The sequence below is a fragment of the Myotis yumanensis genome, unplaced genomic scaffold (assembly GCF_028538775.1).
Source record: "Myotis yumanensis isolate MYYU_CA2020_CCGP unplaced genomic scaffold, mMyoYum1.0.hap1 SCAF_5, whole genome shotgun sequence".
NCBI classification, from domain to species: Eukaryota; Metazoa; Chordata; class Mammalia; order Chiroptera; family Vespertilionidae; genus Myotis; species Myotis yumanensis.
This window is the reverse complement of record NW_027223756.1, coordinates 100,549,468-100,570,402: the sequence shown is the minus strand read 5'-3', so window position 1 is coordinate 100,570,402 and position 20,935 is coordinate 100,549,468. Positions and strand designations below refer to the sequence as shown.

At 41.2% G+C, this 20,935-nt stretch overlaps 1 protein-coding gene and 1 pseudogene across 1 annotated transcript in view; one reads left to right on the top strand and one right to left on the bottom strand.

Moving 5' to 3' along the window:
* Positions 1-1,307: 1,307 nt before the first annotated feature.
* The window catches only part of SNAP47 (synaptosome associated protein 47), a 122,241-nt gene continuing 102,613 nt past the window's right edge, over positions 1,308-20,935 (bottom strand). The window contains exon 6 of the mRNA XM_070416706.1: positions 1,308-1,588. The gene's annotated coding sequence lies outside the window, so the exon portion shown is untranslated. The remainder of the gene's footprint in view (positions 1,589-20,935) is intronic.
* LOC139011529 (zinc finger protein ZPR1-like) lies at positions 7,571-19,303 on the top strand (annotated as a pseudogene).

The following is a 20,935-nucleotide window of genomic DNA, read 5'->3' as shown; positions in this document are numbered from 1 at the left end:
CAGGGAAAAGATGTGCGGGCTTGGGAAAGTTCAGAACACTCTCCCACTGGCCCCTTCGCCAGGGAACCAGGCTGACCCTCCCTCTGTCCCCTCACACTGCTGTCCCCACTGTTCCTGTGGACCGTACCAGGCATGTGTTCCCTAACCACACATAGCTCTGGGGTCAGGAGGGAAAAGGACAGCCCTAGGCAGGGCTCCTGGTTAGTCTCCTGTGCAAATCCTGGTGGCCAAAGCCCAAGGAGCCGGAGGTTAGGGATCAAGCAGGCCATAGATCTGGTCAGAAGTTGGCATCCTCAGCAAGGGGCCGGGAGCCTCCTGATGCCCTCCTAGGCTGTGGGCAGCCTGTCTGCAGACATGTTTGTGGAGGACCCTACAGTGTGGGCAGGTACCACTGTCACCTCCTAAGTTGCTGTTTCCAGCTCATTCGTCGGGGCTCCACCGGTCTCCCTGCCGAGGCTTGGCACTTGGAAGGTGTGGGTCCTTCGCTCCCCTCGCCCATGCTTACTGAAGACCTGCCTCATAAAGATGGCTCAGCATCCACCCCTCCTTCTTCCACACACTCTGGGTTCCAGCTGCAGTGAGATAGCACCAAGCTCTGCACTCCCCTCTGTCCCCTACCGCCTTTGCCTGGATGCCCTCCCTCTGCCCAGGTCCAAATCCCTGGGGTAGGTCACTCCATCCCTCTGCCCCACTGTGGTCATCAGCTGGCTCTTACCTCCTGGGGATTGGTCAGAGAGCAGGGCATAGACGTGCTCACACTTGCAGGTGAGTGTGCTCAGCAAGCGAATGAGTGAAACACTTCCTGCTGCACAGGATTTATCCTGAGTCTTTTCAGCACCATGTGGGCAGCAGGGCCTCAGTCTGCACCTCATTCTATCAGACTCTGAACATAAGGAAATAATTGAGTTGAAGGGGGTATCATTTCCAATCTAAGCAGATTTCTGTTTTGGAACCTTCTCCTTTGAAATTCACAGAAAGCCATTCCTGACAGGAATGCTTTCTTCTGAAATTGCAGAGTAATTTGTTTATTTGTTCAGGCTATGCACTCAATGGGATGGCATCTGGAGATAAACATCTGCTTTTGATGAGAGTCTGCCATTTAGTCATGTCCCGCACACTGTGACTTTGGCCACACAAATGCAGAGTGCCCGGCCCTCTTCCTGAAATAAGAGACAGGTCAGAGTCAGGCCAGGCGTGGGGTCTTCCACAGGACAGCTGATTGCAGAAGGGGCCTTGGACCATTCATCCTCCTCTCCCCAGGACCCTGCTCCGGACCTTCACCTTTCTGCCTGTCCGCCCCCCTCCAACCCACAGTCACCTCACCCACCAGGCAGAAAGCAAGGATGGTCTCATCCCCACGGCCACAACCCTCACGATGGGCTTCATCTGTTCCTTCTGTCTCTTCAAGTGCATGAGAGAGAGTAAGGGGACTCCCAGGACCACAGAACTGAGGGACTCCTGGAACAGGAGCGGCGTCACTGTCTCCCACTTTCTGGAGCCACAGGAGGACACAGATGATAGCAGAGGCAGTGCAGCCTGGGCCAGGGGTTCTGCCTGGTTGTGACGCTGGGTCTTCAGGATCCCCACACTGCAAATGCAGAAATGGATGTTCAGAGGCAGGATGTAACTTTCTGAGGCCCTACAAATGGAGAAGAGAGCCAGCATCAAGGCTCAAGCATCTACTCCCTGTGGGTAAGGGAGGAGTGAGGGTGGACCCTGGCTGTCCTTGGGTGGAACAGAGAGGAGCAGATCTTAAGAGGCCCTGACATTCCTGTCTGGTGCACACAACTTCTCCCAGTTATCCAATCAAATGCTAATTAGGTGCTGCCATCAGCTTCTGCAGATGGAGTCATGGTCCCTGATCAGTGGGGCTGACGATCACTCCCCCGGTGGGCCTGACCTGATAGCAGGGCCCTTTAAAAATCAGAGTTTTCCCTGGCTGATTGCAGAAGGAAGTCCAGGAGTCACAGGGTGAGAAGGATGTTACTGCTGCTGTGGTGTGAAGACAGAGGGGCCACAGGCTGAGGAATGTGTGTGACCTCTGGGAGCTCAGTGCAGCCCAGCTGAAGGCCAAGAGGAAATGGGGATCTGGATCCCACTGCCACAGGAGCTAAAACCTGCCAACAACCAGGACGAGCTCAGAAGAGCCCAGACCAGGCCAGATGAGGGCCAGATGAGGACGCAGCCTGGCCAACACCCTCCCTAATTTCAGAATTCCAGTCTCCAGAACTGTGGGGGAATACATTTCTGTTTTTTTCAAGCCTCCTAGTTTGTGAAACTCTGTTATAGCAGCCCCAGGAAACAAATACAAATCCTGTCACCTGGATGCAGCAAATACCTGAAAATGTGGAAGTGCTTTGGAATTTGGCAATGGCTTGAAATTTTTGAGACAGAGGATGGAAAAGGCCTGGACTGGCTTGAATAGACTGTTGGTGGAAATACGGGCATTGGCGACACTGCCAGTGAGTGCGCAGAAGGGAGGGAGGGACACGGCGCTGCAGACTGGAGGGAACTGGTTATAAAGTGGAGAGAACTTGGGTGAAAAGTGAAAAGCAGAACTTGTAAATAATAAACCTGAGAAGATTTCTAAGCAAAATGTTGAAAATGCAGCCTGATTTCTCCTTGTTGTGTATAGTAAAATGTGAGAGGAAAGAGATAAATTGAGGAAGAAATTGTCAAGCAAAAATGAACCAGCACCTGATGGGGGAAATTCTCAGAATGTCCAAATAGCAAAAGATGCTCAAATTAGGAGATTGTGTTTGGGAAAGTGTGCATTGCACAAAAAGCCAACAATGTGGCTGGAGAAATTAAGTGTGTGACTTGTGTTTGCGCTTAACCATCTCGGCAGAAGCCCGGAATGGGATGGGCTTGCCCACGAAAGATCTGTGGAGGACCCTCTTCTCTGATGGTGTGCATCCCCATGACAAACATGGGAGACACACAGGTATTTGAGAATGTTGTATCAGCAGAAAACTCATGTTTAGACTGAAAGGGAGAAAGTGAAAAAGGGTGGTGGTTGGACTGCCAACATTCTACAGGCAGGAAACAGGCAAAGAGAGCTACTGAGCTGCAAATATGTTCTACCCTGCAAGAAAATGGAGTGATTCCAAGAGGGGAGTCATGGGTGCAGAGGGTAAGGCCTTGGACCACAGGGATTCTACTCAGATCTTGAGACCTAATGGAATCTGCCTGCTGGGCTTGGATATCCTTCTTTTACCTCCATCCTTTCCTTCCCTCATTAATTTTAAGTACACTTTTTTTTAAAGAGCAGTTTTAGGTTCACAGCAAAATTGAATGGAAGGTACAGAAACTTCCCATGTACTCCTGTCCCCACATACAAGAAGCATCTACCACTGTCACCATTCCACATGGAAGAGTTACATTTGTTACAGTAGGTGAGCCCACACTGACACATCATTATCACCCAAAGTCCATAGTTTACATTAGGTCCACTCTTGATGTTGTACATTCTATGGGTTTGAGACAAATGCATCCACCATTACAGTATCACACAGAGTAGTTTCACTACCCTGAGAATCCTCTGTGCTCCGCCAATTCATCCTCTTTGCCCCCAGCCCCTGGAAACCACTGATTCTTCCACTGTCTCCATAGTTTTGCCTTTTCCAGACTGTCATACAGTTGGAATACGATATGTGGCCTTTTCAGATTGGCTTCTTTCACTTATTAATATGCATTAAGGTTCCTCCATGTCTTTTCATGGCTCAACAGCCAATTTCTTTTTAGAACTAAATAATATTCCATCGTATGAATGTGGCACAATTTATTTATCCATTCAGTCCTTTGGATAACAGTCCTTTATCTGATGTGTCATTTGCAAATATTTTCTCCCAGTCTGTGGCTTGTCTTCTCATTCTCTTGACAGTATCTTTAGGAGTGCAGAACATTTAAATTTTAATTTAGTTCAGTTTGTGCCTTTAGTGTTCTATCTAAAAAGTCATTACCACACCAGAGTTTTATAGTTCTGTGTTTTACATTTAGGCCTATGATCCATTTTGAGTTAATTTTTGTGAAGGGCTGTGCCTAGATTATTTCTTTCTTCCTTTTTTCTTTCTTTCTTTCTTTCTTTCTTTCTTTCTTTCTTTCTTTCTTTCTTTCTTTTTCCTTCCTTCCTTCCTTCCTTCCTTCCTTCCTTCCTTCCTTCCTTCCTTCCTTCCTTTCTTTCTTTCTTTCTTTCTTTCTTTCTTTCTTTCTTTCTTTCTTTCTTTCTTTCTTTCTTTCTTTCTTTCTTTCTTATTTTTGTTGTTAATCCTCACCTGAGGATATTTTTCATTGATTTTTAGAGACAGTGGAAGGGAAAGGGAGAGACAGAGAGATAGAAACATCTATGTGAGAGAGACACATCCACTGGTTGCCTTCTGCATGTGCCCTGACCAGGGCTGGGAATCAAGCCTGCAACTGAGGTACATGCCCTTGACCAGAATCAAACCCATAACCCCGCAGTCCACAGGCTGACACTCTATCCACTGAGCCAAAACAGCTAGGGATTCATTCATTCATTCATTCATTTACATGTGGATGTCCAGTTGTTTTAGCACCATTTTTTGAAAAGACTATCTTTACTCCATTGTATTGCCTTTGCCACTTTGTCAAAGATCAGTTGACTATATTTATGAGGGTCTATTTCTGGCTTTCTATTCTGTTCATTGACCTATTTGTCTATTCTTTCACCAGTGCCACACTGTATTGATTACTATAGCTCTGCAGTAGTGTCAGTTCTCCAACTCTGTTCTTCTCGTTCAATATTGAGTTGCCTATTCTGCTTCTTTTACCTCTTCATATAAACTTTAGAATCACTTTGTTGGTATCCACAGGAAAACTTTCTGGAATTTTGATGGGGATTGCATTCAATCTATAGATCAAGTTGAGAAAAACAGATAATATTGAGTCTTTGGGGGATCCAAGATGGCTGCCAATGGGATGGAAGGCTACAAGATAGTGTGTGAGTGAGAGAACGGAAGGAGAGTGCGTGGACATGTATTTGTGAGAGAAGGACAGCTATATTCCACAGGACTGTTGTGGACTGGCGGACCGGGCTCCCCTGGCTGGGCAGCCTCTACTGCTGCTGAAATCTCTCCCGGAGCGCCGGCTCTGCCATAGAGACCATGCCTTAAAGGGGAGACCAGCTGTGATCAAAAGCCCAGCCTTACCTTCAACCGGGGAGACCTCAGATACCTCCCGAAACCCTACAACCACAATGCTCAGGGACCAGCTGCCTCAGCTGAGAACCCATGAACACCAGGACTCCAGACTCCCTGACCGCAGGCACCGAGAAAGTCTGTCCAGGGGGCTGAATATGTGGACAGGCCCTGCACCTTCTCACAGAGCAAATAGAAGGAACAGCTGAATCAAACAACACCCACCTGGAATTGGCGAATTAAACATAGCTGGTGAGGCAACTGGTGGACAGAAAGGTCAGATATCACCTAGAGAAAGGTGAGATCTGGGATCCAGGCTGGAGGGAGAAATGCGCCCAGCGGGGACTAGAGTCTCAGAGGAAGACTGCGTTCCACAAAATCCGCGGCCGTTGGGGTCAGTGTAGCTCTCAAATGTGGAAGGGGGTCCACAGGGCTGCTGGCAGAAGGGGACTCTAGATATTAGCCCACAGCTGGGCTGGGCCCAGAAAGGCAGCCTGAATTTCTATACCAGCTGCACAGTGCCAGGGCAGTCGGTGCACTTCCTTTGGCTTTTTTCCTTTTTAACTCCTTGCTTTTGCTTGCTAAGTCCAGTACATAGGATCTTCCAATTAAAAATACTCACCGAGATTGCAGGGAAAGTTGTTTTTATGGAAACTGGGGATCAGAATAAGGAGAGACGAGCAGAAAACCAGCTCTAGGGCAGTCCGTCCCTCCAACCAAATATTAAGTGCAGCAGGGAAAGAAAAATCTAAACACTGGGTAGAGGGACCTTTTAGCCCTGGCTATTAACACAGAAACACTGCCACCCAGGGGTTGTATCAGAAATTGACTCTTGTGTAAATACAACTAAAGGCAGGCTGAGAAACAAAGGGAGCAGAGAGATTCCGCCTGCTTGAAAACAGGGTTGTGGCTTATGACACAGAGGAGCGGTTGATCGAAGGGAACTTCAATACTGTGCTGACTACCTGATAGGAAACAGATGTGCCAAGCAGAACAGTAGAGGAAGTGAACCTTTACTACTTCACTTTTTTATTTTTTATCTTTTACTTAAGAAACCAAAATTTTTTTCTCACTTAATTTTACTTTTATATTATATTTTTATTTTTAGTTATTATTATTACTACTATTACTTTACCTTTTTAAAGTTTTATTTTATTTTTTCTTTATTTTATTTTATTTTATTTTAGGATTAGTGTTCTCATTTTATTTTTATTTTTTAGCATTATTTTACTCTATCTGAATTTTTTCTTTATGCCAACACTCTCTTCCTCACTTTTCCCCTTTATCACCCTGTTTCTCTTACCCTGTTCCTGCTTCAGTTTTTCTCTATCCTTTCTTTTTACTCCCTGTTAAAAATTGATCTTACTCATATATCTAATTTCCTCTCCCCTGCTCCAAGTCCATGCACACTTCTGTCTTCTCTTTCTTCACTATCCAAAAATATTTTTCTTCCTCTTTTTTTTCTTTTTTTTTCTTTCTGTCTTGTTGGTGTTGTTTGTTTGATGGCTGGTTAGTTAGTTTGTTTGTTTTTTACTTCAGTTTTTCCTCTCCTCACTTGTTCTCTTCTTCTACTAATAGCTGAATTAATTTCAATCACCACCTCAGACCTATTGTTTTCCAATAGTAAATGAATACATACATAGATAGATTAAAGGAAGGGGAAAATGATATATATCATTTGTATATATACATATATATATTCTTTTATATAAATTTTAATATATAGTTTCTTTTATTATTTTTTTATTTTATTGTATTTTGTTTTTTACTTTTCTTCTTACACTCTCATTCTCTTTCTACCTCCTCTATACTGAATTGTGGCTCTTTCCCCATTCATTCAATTCCTTGACCATACCTTCTGGAAATAAGCTCTGCCTTCTCAGATTCATCTGGGTGTTTGTTGTTTGGGTGTCTGTTGTTTGCATTTTTTGGATTAATTGTTGTTTTATTGGAGTTTTCTCCCCATATACATATATTTTTCCCCTTCTTTTTTCTTCACTTTATTCTCTCTCTTACATTTTTTCCTTTTCTCAATATCATTTTTGCACTCCTTTCTTTTCGCTACTTCTCTTTTCTCTGATGGTCACCGTTATTTGGGATTATTAGTATTGTGAACACATTTGTGTTTGGTGCCCCGTACGTTGTGTCTTGTTGTGTTGTATTTTGTGCCTTTAAGTCAACACAGGAGAGAGCTACATAACCAGACACACTGAGAGAGCAATCATGGGGAGACAAAGAAACAGCCTGCATATGAAAGAAAAGGAGGAATCACCAGAAAAGAAAGTAAATGAAATTGAAGCAAGCAATATGACAGAGAAAGAATTCAGAGCAATGGTCATAAGGTCACTGAAAAGGATGGAAGACAAATTCACCAATGTAAGAACCAAGAGGAAATGAAAAAGAACCAAGAAGAAATGAAAAATGACATCACTGCAATAAAGAACTCAATAGAAAGCATCAACAGTAGACTAGAAGCAGAGGAGGACCACATAAGTGAGCTAGAAGACAAGGTAAGAAAAAATACCCAACCAGAGCAGCATCTAGAAAAAAAAACTTAAAAAACCTGAGGGGAGCCTAAGGGAACTTTGGGACAACATGAAACGAAACAACATCGATCAGATCCTAACCAGAACCTAGCCAGAGAACATGGCAAAAGATCCTGGACAGAACCTAAAGATAGAACCTGGACACAGAACCCAGAGACAGAGAACCTAGAGAGAGACAGAACCTAGAGACAGGACTTGGCTGGAGATCCTACACAGAACCTAGAGACAGAACCTAGACACAGAACCTAGAAACAGAACCTAGGGAGAGAACCTGGCTGGAGAACCTAGAGTCAGAACCTAGGGAGAGAACATGGCAAAAGATCCTGGACAGAACCTGGCTACAGATCTTGGCTGGAGAACCTAGACAGAACATGGTGACCGAACCTGGCTAGAACCTGGCTGGAGAACCTGGCTGGAGAAGCTGGATGGAGAACCTATCAAGAGAACATGGCTACAGAACCTGGCTGGAGATACTGACCAGGACTTGGCTGGATCCTAACCAGAACTTCACTGGAGACCAGAACTTCGCTGGAGATCCTGACCAGAACTCGGCTGGAGTTCCTGGCTTGAGATCCTGGAGGGAGAACCTCGCTATGCTGATCAACTGAACGCTGACCCTGTGCCATTCCTTCTTCGCCGACTCCGTCCACACCTTTGGGGACCCCTGGGCCTGCTGGGGTTGGACCTCGGCACTGAATACTGTTAAAAAACAAACAAAACTGGCGTAGGTTAATATAAGATCTTGTGAATGTGTCAGACAGTATCTACCTACATTTTTCATTAGTTACATATCTGAAAACCTGCTTCCTAAAAAAAAAAAATAAAGTTTCTTTACTTAGAAAAAAAAAAAAAAAGAAAAAAAGAAACGAAACAACATCCACATAATAGGAGTGAGAGAAGGAGAGGAAATTGAGCAAGGAATAGAAAACTTGTTTGAAAAAGTATTGACAGAAAACTTTCCTGATATAAGGAAGAAAAAATTCACACAAGTACAAGAAGCTCACAGAGTCCCAAACAAGATGAATCCCAAAAGACTGACACCAAGACACATTATAATTAAATTGGCAAACACCAATGACAAAGTAAGAATCTTAAAGGCTGCCAGAGAGAGACAGAAATTTAGTAACAAGGATCTCCCATCAGACTATCAACTGATTTCTCAACAGAAACACATCAGGCCAGAAAGGAATGGAATGAAATATACGAAGTCATGCAAAGCAAGGGTCTGAATCCAAGAATACTGTACCCAGCAAGGCTATCAATTAAAATTGAGGGTAAAATCAGGAACTTCACAGACAAAAAGGACTAAGGGAGTTTATTACCACCAAATCAGCAATGCAATAAATGCGAAAGGGTCTGCTATAAAAAGAAGAAATAGGAAGGGAAGAAGGAACACAGGCATAAAGAATAAAAATGGCGACAAACAAGTACCTATCAATAATAACTTTAAATGTAAATGGATTAAATGCCCCAATCAAAAGACATTGGGTAGGTAAGTGGACAAGGAAGCATGACCCATACATCTGCTGTCTACAGGAAACCCACCTCAGAACAAAGGCCTCACACAGACTGATGGTGAAGGGATGGAAAAAGGTTTTTCAGGCGAATGGAAATAAAAAAAAAAAGCTGGGGTAGCAATACTTATATATGACAAATTAGACCTCAAAGTGAAGGTCATAACAAGAGATAAGGAAGGCCACTTCATAATACTAATGGGAGCAATTCGAGAAGAAAATATAACACTGGTAAACATATATTCACCCAATACAGAAGCACCTAAGTACATAAAAAAAATACTGGATGATATCAAGGGAGAGATTGACAGCAATAAAGTCATAGTAGGAGACTTTAATACCCCACTAACACCACTGGACAAATCCTCTAAACAAAAAATCAGCAAAGAAATATCAATCCTAAATAACTTACTAGATCACATGGAATTAATTGATAACTTCAGAACATTTCACCCCAAAGCCACAGAATATATATTCTTCTCATGTGCACATGAGTCATTTTCAAAGATAGACCACATATTGGGACACAGGCAAAGTCTCTTCAAATTTAAGAAGATAAAAATCGTATCAAGCATCTTCTCAGATCACAACGGCATAAAACTAGAAATCAACTACAATAAAAACAATTTTAAAAAAATCAAACACCTGGAGGTTAAATAGCATGTTATTGAACAATAATTGGGTTACCTCAGAGATCAAAGAAGAAATAAAAAGCATCATGGCAACAAATGACAATGAAAACACAACAATCCAAAATCTATGGGACACAGTGAAAGCAGTGTTGAGAGGGAAGTTCATAGCTCTACAGGCCTACCTCAAAAAATAAGAAAAATGGTAATAAATTATCTAACCCTACAATTCAAAGAGTTAGAAAGAGAGCAACAAGAAAAGCCCAGTGTAAGCAGAAGGAAGGAAATAATAAAGATCAGAGCGGAGATAAACGACATCCAGACCAAAAAACCAATAGAAAAGATCAACAAAACCAAGAGCTGGTTCTTTAAAAGGACTAACAAGATTGATGAACGTCTAGCCAGGCTCACCAAGAAGTAAAGAGAGAGGACCCAAATAAACAAAATCAGAAATGAAGGAGATGAAGTAATAACTGATCCCACAGAAATACAAACAATTATGAAAAATTACTATGAACAACTCTATTGCAACAAAATGGACAACCTAGATTAAGTGGAAATATTATTAGAAAAATACAAGCTCCAAAAACTCAATCAAGAAGAATCAAAAAACCTGAATAGGCCAATAACTACCAAAGAAATTGAAGCAGCAATCAAAAATCTTCCAGCAAACAAAAGCCCTGGTCCTGACGGCTTTACTGGGGAGTTCTACCAAGCATTCAAAGAAGAACTAAAAACCTATCCTCCTCAGACTATTTCAAAAAATTCAAGAGGAAGGCACACTTCCAAGCTCTTTCTATGAAGCCAGCATTACCCTAATCCCAAAACCAGATAGACACCACAAAAAAAAGTGAACTACATGCCAATATCCTAGATCAGGGGTAGGCAACCTTTTTGTGAGTGCGTGCCAAAACCAGCAAAATCTCTGACTCAAAATTCTTCTGCGTGCCAACCCTAATTTTTTGAGAACATGTTACGCCTACTTGATATCTCTTAAGGTGTAGGTATGTGAAGAAACTTGAAGAAATAATAAAATTAATTTGAGTGACAAAAACACAGTTTATGATGATGAAGAATACATTTATTTTTTAATGTATACATGTACACTGATAGTCCGACAGAAAACTTTATGACTCCGTTTGATATTATCAGTGGGACTTTTGCTGCTGCATCACTGATGACAGAGATTTTACATCAGGTTTATATTTCGTGACCTTCAGAGATATGTACGAGCTACTACTTTCATCCATCAGGCTACTCCTATTATGAGACTTAACAAAATTCATCACTGAGAAAAACGATTCACAATTGTAAATGGAGGATTATAAGAGAAGGTTTTGGGTGCCAGTAAAAGTTACTGGCGTGCCATGTTTGGCACGCGTGCCAGGGGTTGCCCACCCCTGTCCTAGATGAACATAATGCTAAAATCCTCAACAAAATTCTAGAAAATCAAATTCAGCATTACATTAGAAAGATCATACACCATGACCAAGTGGTATTTATTCTGGGGATGCAAGGATGGTACAATATCTGCAAATCAATACATGTGATACATCATATAAACAAACTGAGAGGCATAAGTCACATAATCATATTAAGAGATGCGGAAAAAGCATTTGACAAAATCCAACACCCTTTCTTGATAAAAACTCTCAGCAAAGTGGGAAGAGCGGGATCATACCTCAACATAATAAAAACCTTATATGACAAACCTATAGCCAAAATCATACTCAATGGGCAAAAACTAAACTCTTTTCCCCTAAGAACAGGAACAAGACAGGGATGCCCACTTTCACCACTTCTGTTCGATATAGTACTAGAAGTGCATGCCATAGCGATCAGATAAGTAGAAGAAATAAAAGGCATCCAAATTGGAAAAGAAGAAGTAAAACAGTCCTTATTCGCAGATGACATGATACTATACATAGAAAACCTCAAAGACTCCATCAAAAACCTACTAGACCTAATAAATGAATTTGGCAATGTAGCTGGATACAAAATTAACACCCAGAAATCTATGGCCTTTTAATACACCAATAATGAGCTCACAGAAAGAGAAATGAAATAAAACAAAAACAACAACAACCACAATCCCATTTATCATGGCACAAAAAAAATTAAGATACTTGGGAATAAACTTAACTAAGGAAGTAAAATACCTGTACTCAGAAAACTACAGGACATTGAAAAAAGAGGTAGAGGAAGACATAAACAAGTGGAAGAACATACCATGTTCATGGATTGGTAGAATCAACATCATTAAAATGTCCATACTACCCAAAGCAATCTACAGATTCAATGCAACCCCCATTAAAATACAAATGGTATATTTCAAAGATCTAGAACGAACTCTCCAAAAATTCATCTGGAATAAAAAAAAGACCTCGAATAGCCACAGCAATCCTGAGATAGAAGAACAAAGTTAGAGGGATCACAATACCAGGTATCAAGCTATATTACCAAGCCACGGTTCTCAATACTGCCTGGTACTGGCACAAGAACAGACATATAGACCAATGAAACAGAACAGAGGAACCCAAAAATCGACCCAAGCCATTATGCTCAATTAATATTTGACAAAGGAGGCAAGAGCATACAATGAAGTCAAGAGAGTCTCTTCAATATATGGTGCTGGGAAATTTGGTCAGATACATGCAAAAAAATGAAACTAGATCACCAACTTACAACATACACAAAAACAAACTCAAAATAGCCAAAGGACTTAAATGTAAGACAGGAAACCATAAAAATCCTACAAGACTCCATAGGCAGTAAAATAGCAGACATATGTCGTAGCAATATCTTCACAGACACAGCTCCTAAGGCAATGGAGACTAAGGAGAAAATAAACAAATGGGACTACACCAACATAAAAAGCTTCTGCACAACAAAAGAAACCATCAACAAAACAACAAGAAACCCCACTGCATGGGAGAACATATTTGCCAATGTTATCTGCGATAAGGGTTTAAACTCCAAAATTTATAGGGAACTCGTATAACTTAACAAAAGGAAGATAAACAATCCAATCACAAAATGGGCAAAGGACCTATATAGACACTTTTCAAAAGAGGCCATGCAGAAGGCCAAGAGATATATGAAAACATGCTAAAGTCACAATCATCCGAGAAATGCAAATCAAAACAACAAAGAGGTACCATCTCACACCTGTCAGAATGGCTATCATCAACAAATCAACAACGACAAGTGCTGGCGAGGATGTGGAGAAAAAGGAACCCTCGTGCACCGCTGGCGGGAATGCAGACTGGTGTAGGCACTGTGGAAAATACTATGGCGTTTCCTCAAAAAATTAAGAATGGAACTTCCATTTAACCCAGTAATCCCACTTCTAGGAATATATCCCAAGAAACTAGAAACACCAATCAGAAAGGACATATGCACCCCTATGTTCATAGCAGCACAATTTACAATAGCTAAGATTTGGAAACAGCCTAAGTGCCCATCAGCAGATGAGTGGATTAGAAAACTGTGGTACATCTACACAATGGAATACTATGCTGCTGTAAAAAAAAGAAGGAATTCTTACCATTTGCAACAACCTGGATGGGACTGGAGAACATCATGCTAAGTGAAATAAGCCAGTCAGAGAAAGATAAATATCACATGATCTCCCTCATTTGTGGAATATAATGAACAATATAAACTGATGAACAAAAATAGAACCAGAGTCACAGAAACATTGAGCAGACTGTCCAACCTATGAGGGAAGGTGAGGGGTGAGGGGGTAAGAGATCAACCAAAGGACTTGTATGCATGCATATGAGTATAACCAATGGACACAGACTGGGTCGGGGAGGGAGGTGAGGGCATGTGCTGGGGGAGGGGGCAGCTGGGTAGAGGTTAATGGGGGGAAAGGGAGACTTATGTAATACTTTAAAGTTTAACTGAGTTAAACAATAATTTTTTTTAAAGTATGATGCTAGACATAGACTTTTTGTAGATTTCTTTATGAAGTTGAGGAAGTTCTCTCTGTTCCTAGTTTGCTGGGAGTTGTCATTATGCACAGGCATTGGATTTTGTCAAATGCTTTTTCTGCATACATTGATGTCATCATGTGATTTTTCTTCCTTAATTTGTTAATATGATGGGTTATATTGATTGATTTTTGAATGCCGAACTTGCCTTGCATACCTGGGATAAACCTACTAGGTCATTGTGGGTAATTACTTTATACATTGTTGATTTGCTAATATTTTGTTGAGCATTTTTGCATCCATGGTCTGTAGTTTCCTTTTCTTGTAATGTCTTTGTCTGGTTTTGAATTAGAGAAATGCTGGCCTCATAGAATGAGTTTGGAAGAATTCCCTCTCCTTCTATCTTCTGGAAGAGATTATAAAGAATTAATATGAATTCTTCATTACATGTTTGGTAAAATTCACCAACAAACCCACCTAGCCTGGTGCTTTCTGTTTGAGGGAGTTATTAATTATTGATTCAATGTATTAACAGATATAGGCCTATTCAGATTGTCTATTTCTTTTTATGTGAGTTTTAGCAGATTGTATATTTCAAGGAATTGGACATTTCCTCTAGACCAGCAGTCGCCAACCTTTCGGACCTCACGGACCACCAGTGGTCCGCGGACCACCGGTTGGCGACCGCTGCAGACTATCAAATTTGTGGGCATAGAGTTGTTCATAATATTCCTTTACTATCATTTTAGTGTCTACAGGCAAATAAGGCGATTTCCCCCCCCCCCCCCTTTGGATTCTTCCAAGATTTTTTCTTTATCTTCGAGTTTTTGAAGTTTGAATATGCCTAGGTATAGTTTTTTGTTTTTGTTTTTGTTTTGGCATTTATCCTGCTTGTTGTATTCTGAGGTTCCTGGATCTGTAATTTGTTGTCTGACATTAATTTGGGGGAAATTTTAAGTTATTATTTCCTCAAATAGTCCTTCTAGTTCTTTCTGTCTTGCTTCTTCTCCTGGTCTTCCCATTAATTACACTTATATGTTACCTTTTATAGTTGTCCCATCCTTGGGTATTCTGTTCTGGTGTGTGTATGTGCGTGTGTGTGTGTGTGTGCGTGTTTCAGTCTTGTTTCTCTTTGCTCTTCCATTTTGTAAGTTTCTGTTGACATGTCCTCAGGCTCACTGATTGTTCGATGCCATGTCCAGTCTACTAAATGAGCCCAACAAAAGCACTCTTCATTTTTGTTACAGTGTTTTGGTCTCTAGCATTCATTTCTGATTCTTTCTTAGAATTCCCGTCTCTGCTTATATTGCCTATGTGTTTTTTCATGCTATCTACTTTATCCATTAGAGCTGGATATTAATGACAATTGTTTTAAGTTCCAGCATCCTTGCATGTCTAGTTCTGATGCTTGCTCTGTTTCTGCAGACTACTTTTTGTCTTTTGGAATGCCTTGTAGTTTTTTCTTGATAGCCAGAAATGTGTTGGATAAAAGGAACTGCAGTAAACAGACCTTCAGTGATGTGGTGATGAGATATAGGGATGGGGCATTTGATTATGCCCCATATTTGTGAGTCTGTTGTCTGGGCTATGGCCTTCACATGTGCTCCTCAGCCCTCCTTAGGTGGTACAAGAAAGATAAAGGAGCAGGATGGGCATTTCTCTCCCCCAGGTGGTCAGGATCTGATGGAATGATTTCTCCTGAGGGCAGGCCTTGTTAGAACACATGCTCTGGTGTATTCACAATAGCTACTTCCTCCCCACACCCAGCCTGAAGCAGGAGGGGATTTTTCTCCTGTACTCAGTGTGAGAATCTGGTGTGGCTTCTAGAAGTAAAACTCACAAAAGTGGGGGCTACAGCCGTGTCCTCGCCCACCTCGGCCCCAGCGGCCTGTTTTTCCAGCCCATCAGCGCTGTGGATGAGGGCCAGCAGCCCAAGGAGATCGAGTCACTGTGCAAGAACAGCTATGCGACGGTGTGACGCACATGCTGTTCATCACGATCCCCTTCTTCAGAGAAGTGATCGTCAGCTCCTTTTCCTGCGAGCATTGCAGCTGGAACAACATGGAGGTCCAGTCATTGGGCAGCATCCAGGGCCAGGGAGTGCACTACACTCTGACGGTCAGGGAGGTGGAGGACATGAACCGAGAAGTAGTGAAGACTGATTGCCAGCCACCACAAGGATTCCAGAGTTAGATTTTGAAATTCCTGCCTTTAGCCAGAAGGGAGCTTTGATCACTGTTGAAGGATTGATCAGCCGTGCTATCTCTGGCCTGGACAGGATCAGCCCACACGAAAGGCAAATGAAGAAGCTGTAGCTGAAAAACTTGATGAGTTCATTGTCAAACTGAAAGAGCTAAAGCAGGTGGTCTCTCCTTTCACCATGATCATTGATGACCCCTCAGGGAACAGCTTTAAGGAAAACTCACATGCTCCCCAGAAAGATGATGCCTTGATGATCACATATTATAACCGGACCCCGCATCAAAAGGAGATGCTGGAACTCCAGGCAGAAGCACCAGAAGAGAAGCCACAAGAGGAAGATCTCAGAAACGAAGTACTGCAGGTCCCCCCTTTCCCCCCATTGATTCCCTCTAGCTTGCCAATGGCCCCAACCCCAGGCCTTCACCACCGTATTGTCCGTGTCCATGGGTTATGCATACAGAGTCTTTGGTTGATTAGTTCCCACCCACCCACGTGTCCCCGCTTTCCTTTGAGATTCTGCACTCTGTTCCATGCTTCCATGTCTCTTGATCCACAACATTCATCAGTTTATTTTGTTACTTAGATTCCACATATGAGTGAGATCATGTGATGCTTGTCTTTCTCTATTTCACTTAGCATGATGCTCTCCAGGTCCCTCCATGCTATCTCAAACATTAAGAGATTCTTCTTTTTCACTGCTGCATAGTATCCTATGGTATAAATGTACCACAGCTTTTTTATCCAGTCATCTCCTGATGGGAACTTGGGCTATTCCAGATCTTAGCTACTGTAATTGTGCTGCTATAAAAACAGGGGTTCATACATTCTTTCTGATGGGTGTTTCGGATTTCTTAGGATATATTCCTAGAAGTGGGAGCACTGGGTCAAATGGCAGTTGCATATTTAATTTTTTGAAGAAACTTCATACTGTTTTCCATAATGGCTGCACCAGTCTGCATTCCCACCAGCAGTGTACTAGGATTCCCCTTTCTCCACATCCTTGCCAGCACTTGTCATTTTGTTGATGATAGCCATTCTGACAGGTGTGAGGTGATATCTCATTGAAGTTTTAATTTGCATCAATCTGGTGATTGGTGACTTTGAGTATTTTTTCATATGTTTCTTGGCCATCTGTATGTCCACTTTGGAGAAATGTCTATTTAGTTCCTTTTCACATTTTTTATTTGAATTGTCTTCCTATTGTTAAATTGTATGAGTTCCTTATATATTTCGGATATTAACCCTTTATCAGATGTATCATTGCCAAATATGTTCTACCAGACAGTGGGCTCCCTTTTCATCTTGTTGATGGTTTCTTTTGCTGCACAGAAGCATTTTATTTTGATGTAGTCCCATTTGTTTATTTTGTCCTTAGTTTTCTTTAACTTAGATATACCTGTAAACATATTGCTATGAGATGTCTGAGATTTTGCTGCCTATGGTTTCTTCTAGGATTTTTATGGTTTCACAACTTATATTTAAGTTGTTTATTCATTCTGAGTTTATTCTTGTATATGGTGTAAGTTGGTGGTCTAGTTTCATTTTTTTTTGCATGTATATATCCAATTTTCCCAATACCTTTTACTGAAGAGACTGTCTTGACTCCAATGTATGTTCTTGCCTCCGTTGTCAAATATTAATTGAGAGCAATAGCTTGGGTTGGTTTCTGGGGTCTCTGCTCTGTTCCATTGATCTATATACTTGTTCTTGTGCCAGTTCCAGGCTGCTTTGATCATGGTAGTTTTGTAGTATAACTTAAATCTGGTATTATGATCCCTCCTACTTTCTCAGGATTGCTGCGGATATTCGGGTCTTTCTTGATTCCATGTAAATTTTTGCGGTATTTGTTCTAGATATGTGAAATATGCCATTAGTATGTTAATAGGGATTGCATTGAATCTATAGATTGCCTTGGGTAGTATAGACATTTTCATGATGTTGATTCTACCAATCCATGAACTCTGCAGGTATATTACTGCAGTTAATTTATATCTTCTTCTATCTCTTTTTTTCAACATCCTGTAGTTTTCCGAGGACAGGTCTTTGCCTACTTGATTTATTCCTAAGTATCTTAATTTTTTTGTTGCAATGGTAAATGGGATTGTTTGTTTAGTTTCTCTTTCTGAGAATTCATTATTGGTGTATAAAAAAGCCATTGATTTTTGGGTATTGATTTTGTACCTTGCTACATTGCCGAATTCATTTATTAAATCTAGTAGTTTTTTGGTGGAGTGTTAGGATTTTCTATGTACAATATTATGTCATCTGCAAATAATGAGAGTTTTACTTCCTCCTTTCCTATTTGGATGCCTTTTATTTCTTCTTGTCTGATGGCTATGGCTAGGACTTCCAGTACTATCTATACTAATAAAAGGGTAATATGCTAATTAGACTGGACATCCTTCCGGACAAAGCCATGGTGGTAGGGCCAAGGCAGAGGCAGTTAGGGATGATCAGGCTGGCATGGGAGAGCAGTTTAGGGGGATCAGGCTGGCAGGCAGGCAAGCAGTTAGGAGCCAGTGGTCCCGGATTGTGAGACATCCCACAAGGGGTCCTGGATTACAGAGGGTGCACGCTGGGCTGAGGGACACCCCACTCCCGTGCATGAATTTCATGTACCGAGCCTCTAGTCTATAATAATAAAGGTGTAATATGCTAATTAGACTGGACGTCCTTCCAGATGACCTTCTGGACAAAGGCAGGGCTGGAAGGAAGCCCGGATCCTGGGTGCCTGCCAGTGGCCAGAGGGAAGCCCAGGTTCTGGGTGCGAGAGGGAAGCTGGTGCCAGCAGCCAGGGGAAGGAAGGCCTATTTTTGCACAAATTTCATGCATCGGGCCTCTAGTGTTGAATTAACAGTGTTGAAAATGGACATCCTTTTCTTGTTCCTGTTCTTAGGGAAAATGGTTTTTGTTTTTGCCCATTGAGTATGATGTTGGCTGTAGGTTTGTCATATTTGGTCTTTATCATGTTGAGATATGCTCCCTCTATCCTCACATTGCTAAGAGTTTTTATCAAAAATGGGTGTTGGACTTTGTTGAATGCTTTTTCTGTGTCTATTTATATGACCATGTGATTTTTGTCTTTCAGTTTATGTGATGTATCACATTTATTGACTTGCGAATATTGTACCAACCTTGCATCTCTGGAATGAATCCCACTTGGTAATGATATATGATCTTTTAATATATTGCTGGATCTGATTTGCTAATATTTTGTTGAGGATTTTAGCATTTATGTTCATCAGAGATATTAGCCTGTAATTCTCTTTATTTGTAGTGTCTTTATCTGGTTTTGGAATGAGGATAACGCTGTCCTCATAAAAGGAGTTTGGAAGTGTTCCTTCCTCTTGTATTTTCTGGAATGTTTTGAGGAGTATAGGTGTTAGTTATTCTTTGTGTGTTTGGTAAAACTCACCAGTGAAGCAGTCTGGACCCAGGCTTTAGTTTGCTGGGAGTATTTTGATGACTGCTTCTATTTCATCAGTTGTTATTGGCTAATTCAAGTTTTCTGATTCTTCCTGATTCAGTTTTGGGAGATTGCATTTTTCTAACAATTTGTCCATTTCATCCACATTGTCTGGCTTGTTGGCATATAGTTGTTCATAGTATTTTCTTACAATCCTTTGTATTTCTCTGGTGTCAGTGGTCATTTCTCCGCTTTCTTTTCTGATTTTATTTATTTGGGATCTCTCTCTTAGTTTCTTGATGAGTCTGGCTAATGGTTCATCAATCTTGTTTATCTTTCCAAAGAACCAGCTCTTGGTTTTATTGATTTTTTATATTGTATTTTAGTCTCTACATCATTTATTTCTGCTCTCATCTTTTTTATTTCCTTCTTTCTACTTACTATTGGCTTTTCTTGTTGTTCTGTTTCTAGTTCATTAAGTTGTAGGATTAAATAGTTTATTGTTAATTTTTCTTGTTTTTTGAGGTAGGCCTGTAGTGCTATGAACTTCCCTCTCAGGACTGCTTTTGCTGTGTCCCAGAAATTGTGTGTTGTTGTGTATTCATTTTTATTTGTTTCCAGGAAGTTCTTGATTCCTTTTTTTTTTTTTTTTTATCTCACTGGTAACCCATTCATTGCTTAATAACATACTATTAACCTCCATTTGTTTGAATATTTTGGGTGTTTTTATTGTACTTGACTTCTAATTTCATTCCACTGTGATCTGAGAAGATGTTTGATATGATTTCAATCTCCTTGAACTTGTACAGACTTGTTTTGTGTCCTAACATGTAGTCTACCTTTGTTAATGACCCAAGTGCACTTGAGAAGAATGTATATTCTGCAGATTTGGGGTGAAATCTACACTAATAAAAGAGAAACATGCAAATTGGTGTCACTCCGCTATGCCCACCAGCCAATTGGATGAGTATGCAAATTGACCCAACAAAGATGGCGGTTAATTTGCATACACGGGTGCAGAGCAAACACTGAAGGCTCCGGCCAGACTGAAGACCGAAGACTGAAGACCGAAGAGGCTTGGCTTCTCCGCTGCAGCCAGACCAAAGGTCTGGATCCCGGGTGCTGGAGGATTATCAGTGCTGGCAGCCAGGGGAAGGAAGGCCTATTGCACGAATCTCTTCATGCAATGGGCCTCTAGTATTCTATAAATGTCAATTAAATCCATCTGATCCAGTGTGTCATTTAGAGTCACTGTTTCCTTGTTAAGTTTTTGTCTGGAAGGTCTATCCAGTGAAGTCAGTGGGGTGTTAAAGTCTCCTACTATGACTCTTCCAAGTCATGTAGAAGTGTTGTTTTTTTTTTATATTTAAGTACTCCTGTATTGGGTGCATGTATGTTTACCAGGGTTATATCCTCTTGTTGGATTGATCCCTTTAGTATTAGGTAGTGACCTTTATTGTCTCTTGTAATGGCCTTCACTTTGAATTCTATTTTTTCAGAAATAAGTATTGTTACTCCAATTTTTTTCCCTATTCGCATGGAAAAAT